We start from the raw sequence: 6,717 nt of genomic DNA on the forward strand, positions 1-6,717 counted from the left end.
ACGGGGACATAAACATTAAAAGGCTCGTGTAGTAACTGGAAAAGTCCAGGGAGGGTCTCACTTCCTGTGCAGGCGGGCCTAGGGCTCCAGCCTGCAGTGGGGCTGGGCATCCACAGGGAGGCGCACGTCTCCAGGAGCAAGATTGCCCCTTTCAGCTCAGCCACTCTGTGGAAAAACCCGTGTCAAAGTCCTGTGTTTCTGATTGGCCTGGCTTTGGGTCACATGCCCACCACTGACCAATCACTTTGGGCCAGGAGAATGAAGTGTTCTGATTGAGCAGGCCTGGATCACGTGTCCATCCTCGGGACCAAGGGGTGGGGTTTGCCCGCGCAATTCACTTGGACCCGGCGAGGAGGGCGTTCTGCACCAGAAAATCTGGGTGCTGGCACCGCAAGACGGGACCCAGAGGACTGCTGGGCTGTCCGTGCTGCTGGGGGAGCCGAGCAGAGGGGGAGCCCAAGGCCCACGGGCATGCATGGCACAGAGTCAGGGCTCAGATGGGGCAAGGACCTGAGACATCCCGGTACATTCCAGAACTTTCCAGAGCGTCCTCCATCTCCCAGGTCAGTGGAAAACTGTGAGAAGGGATAGGGTGGGGGAGACCGCGGCAGAAACGGGCTTGGTCTTGAGGCAGCGGGACACGTGTGCAGGGTCCTTGTTAAGAAGGGAAGAGGCTGAGTCCCGGGGTTGGGAGAGGATGGGGGTGCGGCCCCGCCAGGATCTCTCGCTGAGCAGCCCCGAAGGGCCCAGTGTATACACAGACGTTAAGACTGGGAAGCAAATGAATAAGGACCCCAAGTCTAGCCAGCCAGCTTAATCTTGATAAATGGTCTATACCCGTGGCCTCTCATCTGCTTAGAATCCACATCCAGGTGATATTAATGGCCCTTTGGTGCCTTTCACAGCTGGGCCCTGATATTTCCTGGTTCGGGGCAACAGGGCATTTGGATTTTTTTTTTAATGGCAAAATCTGGAAGCTAATTAGGCCATTACTCTTCAAAGATTTAATTTGCTTTGATGGGCCAATCTATAATTATATTTCCAAACAGCTTCTATTTAATTACTGCACAAAATGAATGAGGTCCTTGAGCAATTTGCGTCTGATAAACTCATCTCCTGCTTTAGTTCCTGAGACAAAGATGCTTGCGGAGGGAGAGCAGATGGATACGTGGTTGTGGCTGGGGGCTGACACCTCAGGAGGCGGTTGTCCCCCCAGGAGGAGTGTTGCTGGAGTCGTGTAGCTGAGCACTGAAACCACAGCAAGAGGAACTGTGGTGGGGTCAACAGGTGGGGGGGGGGGTCATTTCTAGAACGGAAGCCCCAGGAGGGCAGGGCTGTTCAGCTGTTTTGACTGCTGTAGTCCACATGCCTTGAGCCACATGCTTGGTTGCCTGTAGGTGCTCTGCGAACAGCTGTGTAGCAGGTGTGTTGGGTAGACTTGATGTGTGCCTGGGTTCTGAGAGCCTGAGCACAGTGGATGCGGGAGAAAGCCAGCTGTTGGTTTACACGGTGGCCCCCTGCCATCCGATCACCTAGCGAGTCTTTCCCAGCCACCAGGGCGGCTGTGGTCGGACAGCCCAGCATCCATTCCCTTTTTTTTCTGGGGATGGCACCCTCGTGTCGTTTTAAGGGGCCTCTTTGCCCACTGAACTCCATCTCGATGGATGTCGTGCATCCTGCCTCCCGTCCCTAGATCCATGTGTGGCGGTCCTAACCCCCAGTTCTTTAGTGTGTGACCTTACTGGGACCTAGGGCCATGTCGGACCTCATTAAGCTGAGGTCATACTGGGAGCTCCCTGGTGGTCCAGTGGTTAGACACTTTTACGGCTGTGGCCTGGATGCAGTCCCTGTCTGGGAGCTGAGATCCCGCATCAAGCTGCTGTCATAAAAAGAGAGAATGAGAGATGAGGTTGCACTGGAATAGGGAGGCCCCTATGCAGTGTAACCAGTGTTCCAGTAAAACAGGAGGAATTTGTACACAGACACGCACACACGGAAGGATGCCGTGTATCCTGCCACCGACCGAAAGAACCCTCCGAATCTCCCTTGGAGAGCAGCCTGGAACAGGTCCTCCCCGAGCACCGGCGGGAAGGAGCACAGCCCTGCCATCCTCTTGGTCTTGGACGTCCAGCCTGCCCAACGTGAGACAGTCCATTCCTGGTGAAGCCACTCCGTTTGCAGTGCTTTTAACGGCCGTCCTAGCGAACCGCTGCAGAGGGAGTGTCACTCCGACGCCCCACCTGCCCTGGCCAGGAGGGCGCCCGCCCCTGCAGAAGCCCCTGGCTGGAATGTGCATCCCAGGGCCTCAGTGAGCACCCCGCCCATCCTCCACCAGCTGGGCGATCTTCTTGGGGGAACTTCTTTCTGCCTCCCCTTCAGCTCTGAGCTGCCCCCAGAATTCCTGATACGAATTCCGAATTGTTTTCTCTTGCTGTCAATCAGATGTTCCTGCTTGAAGCCAGAACCAAGAGCCACCCCTTTAAGGCAGGTCTCCAGGCAGGGAGGGGGCATCTCCCCGCCCCACCGGGGGCCTGGCTTGCTCCCTCTCGCCCAGACCACCCGCACCACACAGTTGTTCAGCTGATCTAGATCTGGGGCTTGGCGCAGGGATGCAGCGGTGAATGAGGCTGCAGGAAAGGAGATGATTAAGGACTTTGGGCTCAGCACGGGGGGCGGGGGGGGGGATGTGACAGGAGGAAAGGGGCCCTGTAGGAGCACAGATGTGGGACACGGAACTCGGCGTGGGTGGGGTGGGTAGTCAGCCACGAGGTGGGGGCAGGGTTGCCGGGAGCAGGTGGGAGGGAGCCAGGGTGACCAACCTCCCCGCTTGCCTGGGACTGTCCTGATTTTAGCATCTAGAGTCTGGGCTCCTAGGAACCCCGTGTCTGGAGTGGAGAGCAGGGCAGGGGGTGGGGAGAAGTGAGGGGGCAGTGTCACCAGGGGTCCTTCTGCCAGGGAAGAGCGGGCAGATCTTAGAGCTCAGAGGAAGGGAGGACTTTGGAGAGTCTCCTGCAGGAACACGATGTGACAAAGTCCGTCCCTTCTCCGAGGACTCTGTCTGCTGTGAAGTGTGGAGTAAGGGTGGGGGGGCGGGAGGCCATGGCAGGTTAAGCCCTGAGTGGTCAGGGGGGCGATTTGGGCCGTGACTCTGAGCCTTTCTGGGGGGTTGGGGTGGCGACAGACCCGCCCTGAGACCCTGATGAGAGCCGGGGACACTCTCCTCCAATGGACCCCCTATGGCCCCCACACGCCTCGATTTTCTCCACGCAGAGGCTGCCGTGGGCATTTGGGGGGCTTTTGTGGACCCCTGAGATCCATCCATTCCTCTCCTCCTGCCCACCTCCAGCCCAGCTCCTTCAGTCTCCTGCCTCTCCAGTAAAGCCCCCTTTGCTTAAGCTGATTGCCAGGTCAGTTTTGCTCAAGTCAGTTTATACCACAGCAGGTAGGTAGTGATCCCAGGTTCAGACATGGGTCTGTCTGAAGCCCAGTGTATTGCATTTTCTCCTGTCTTGATACCTGTGACACGTGTGTGTGTGTGTGAGAGAGAGGGAGAGAAAGGGAGCAAGCGGGAGCTGTTCGACACCCCCCTTTTTATGTGACGATAACATTGCAGATGAAGGAACAGCCTGCGCTGGACTGAAATACAAATGTGCGAGCATTTTGTTCGATTCCAGAAGCTCTGCTGAGGCCCTGATGGGTTGGGATGGATTCTCGGGGCCCCTGGACAGATGGCCTCGCTCCTCGAAGGGAAAGTCACCGTCTCTGACTTGAGCGCCAGCATCCAGAGCCCGGGAAAGAAATGACGTATCGAATGTGGTGTACGTGATGACACGGTCTCCAGGAAGCAGAGAGGGAACAGCTAAGAAGACAAGCAGAAAATAACACGACCCGAGAAGAGCCAGGACTTCCCTGCTTTCTTTTCAACATGCAGAGCGTTGATTATTGATGGAGCTTGAAGGGCTCTGGAAAGGAGACACAAGTGTTTGGGGCTTCTGGGAGGGTAGGTACCGTAGAGATGCTGGATGCTGGGCTGGGGTGGTTTCTGGGGGTCCTCAAACTAACGTGAAGTATAAATCACACCAGTAGAGACCTCATAAGGTCGGGCGTTAAAGCCCTTGGAATTTTTACAGCCAGCAGCCGGCGGCCTGGCATTGAGCAGCAAGGGGGCTCCCGCTGGACAGCAGATGGGGCCTCTCTGTGCCAAAATAGTGTCACTGCCTGCAGTGCAAACCCACATGCTGGGATGAGGCCTCGCTGTTCTGGTGCTGGCCCCTAGCCTTCGAGCCAAACCCCTGGCTGCCGTCCTGTGTCCTGGACTCTCCAGGGACCCTCGGGCTGGAGCTTCCCTGCCTGAGCAGGGTTCTTGGCTCAGACGCTGGTCTGGCTGCCCCGCCATGCTTCTTACCACCAGCCGAGGGTGAGGTGGGAGGCGGAGGCATGGATCCAGCCCAAATGGTAGCCGAGGACCCAGGCAGCACTCCCGGGTGTAGCCGAGGAGGAACTGGAACCTCAGCCACGGGTCAGAGAGGAGGGAGACCCCAGCTGATCCAGCCGCAGCTGATCCAGCCTGGAACAGTCCTAGGGAAGGAACCGGCCCTGCTGGAGGCTGCAGCGGGAGGGCGCAGCCAGGCGTCTTGGACAAGGGTCTGACCTCGCCGAGGCGCACCCTCCCCGTTCTTTTTTTTTAATTTTTTTTTATAGTTGATTTACGCTGTTCTGTCCATTTCTGCCATGCAGCAAGGTGACCCAGTTACGCGTGCATGTGTACCTTCTCCTCCCATGATCCTTCATCGTGTTCACCCCCTTTCTTAATGCCACTCCCTCCCCGGGCCGTGATGGGGACTAAACCGCGTACTCCTTTGCTCTGGCTGCCGTAACAGTGACGCAGACTGAGCGGCTTTAACAGCAGAGCCGCCTTCACCCAGGCAGGAAGCCTGAGATCAAGGGGGTCCGCCGGGTGGACCCTCCTGCGGCCTCCCTCCTCGGCGTGCAGAGGGCTGGCTTCCGTGACCCCCCTGCTCCCCCCTCTCTCTTATAAGACCCCGGCCACCGTGGATTCAAATCCACCCCAGTGACCGCAGTGCAACCTCCTCCCCTCTTTAAAGACCCCGTCTCCAAACCCAGTCCCATGCTGAGAGACTGGAGTGCAGATTTTAAGAGGATACCGTTCAGCCCATGACAACTGAGATGCCGCATGGAGACGCCAGACACGGCAAAGGTGGTTAATCACAGCGGCGGCTGAGAAGGCAAAGCAGAGCCGGTGTTAAGCACCCAGCCGAGCTCCGCGCCTTAGCCCTCTCCTCCCCCAGGAAGCCACCCCGGGCTTCCGGCCTTGATGCCGCCGGGGAGGGAGGGACTCAGCTCCTGGCCCGGGCGCACCTGCGCTGCTGGCTCGGCTCCACTGAGCTGGATTGTAGTCTTCCTGGAGCTGGGCTGCGCCTCCTTCCATGTTTGATTCCAGCGGGTCGGGGGACACCCCCCAGGCACTCAGGACCGGCTGCTTGGGCAAGGGAACCACCCCTAAGGCCAGAAGCAGTTCTCTGGACGCCACTGAGACCCAGAAGCAGGCTCCCTGCGGCCTGAGGGATCAGAGGCGAGGTGCTGGGTTTCTGGTGATTTGGCTTCATCACAAGGGAAGGCATGACTTAGAGGCATCTTCTGGCCTTTTCTAGTCATCTCCCGTTCTCCCTACAGGTTTTCAAAATCTGCCTGGGCGTTCCCTTTGTGGCTCAGCGGTAACTGACGTGACTAGCATCCATGAGGACGCAGGTTTAGTCCCTGGCCTCACTCAGTGGGTTAAGGGTCCAGTGTTGCCGTGAGCTGTGGTATAGGTTGCAGATGTGGCTTGGATCCTGTTGCTGTGGCTGTGGTGTAGGCTGGCAGCTGCAGCTCTGATTGGACCCCTACCCCGAGAACCTCCATAAGCCGCAGTGCAGCCTGAAAAAGAAAAAATCTGCCTGAACCCAAGACAGGTTTTTCCATGCCCTCTTCTTCCCTGAACTGTGACGTATCCCAATTGGAAAATTGTCCCCAGAACCATCAGCAAGTTGGTGATAATATCTGCAGCAGAAACGCCCCCGCGGCTTTCTCGGTAACACTGCAAAGGTGATTGGAGTAGCCGGTCCCCAGGGCGGTGTGAACAGAGCCCTCGTTCTGAGTCCAGACGGTGTGATGTGTTTTGTCGGGAGCTGCCCGAGCGACAGGCAGTAAAGGCGTCCTCCGGCATTTGTTCACTCTGCACAGAACAGGGCTCTTGCCCCCACTCAGTCACGCTGTTGAATAATGGAATTTTTTTTTCCAGTCCTGCCCAGTGGATCTCAGCAGGTGCAAGACCTGCCCTGGGTTGGAACCTTCAGGACCTGCATTGGACAGAATGGAGCAAAGCCCCCCATCCAGCTTGCTCTGTCTCCTGTCATGAGACCCCCTCCACCCCAGGAACCCTGTGTCACGTGGCTCTCCATCAGCGCCTTTCCCTTGGAAAGTGGATGAGATCAGAGCGTCAGCTTTCGCCAGCAAGGCCTGAAGAAAGAAGGCGGACAGGCCTCACCCCCTCTGCGCCACCCCCTCCCCACCCCGTACCCCGCTGCTGACACCTCTGAGGGGAAACGCTCGACTTTGCCCTGAGTGGCACCCGCTCCCCTGCAGGTTCGTAAGTGGGTGAGTGCCTCCAAAATGAAAAGTAGAACTGCCACAGGATGCAGTAATTCCACAGCTGGA

General features: G+C 57.7%; 1 long non-coding RNA gene across 3 annotated transcripts; it reads left to right on the top strand.

Annotated features, from left to right (window-relative positions):
* Positions 1 to 281: 281 nt before the first annotated feature.
* On the top strand, positions 282 to 6,130 carry LOC125126711 (uncharacterized). 3 transcript variants are annotated; one of them, XR_007134763.1, is made up of 4 exons: positions 282 to 563; positions 1,126 to 1,287; positions 1,958 to 3,407; positions 3,675 to 6,130. It is a non-coding gene; the product is annotated as an uncharacterized LOC125126711 (long non-coding RNA). The 3 variants fall into 3 exon arrangements; XR_007134762.1 differs by having other exon boundaries at positions 1,958 to 6,130; XR_007134764.1 differs by having other exon boundaries at positions 1,983 to 6,130.
* The last annotated feature ends 587 nt before the right edge of the window (positions 6,131 to 6,717 follow it).

Source organism: Phacochoerus africanus, chromosome 5 (assembly GCF_016906955.1).
Source record: "Phacochoerus africanus isolate WHEZ1 chromosome 5, ROS_Pafr_v1, whole genome shotgun sequence".
Classification (NCBI taxonomy): domain Eukaryota; kingdom Metazoa; phylum Chordata; class Mammalia; order Artiodactyla; family Suidae; genus Phacochoerus; species Phacochoerus africanus.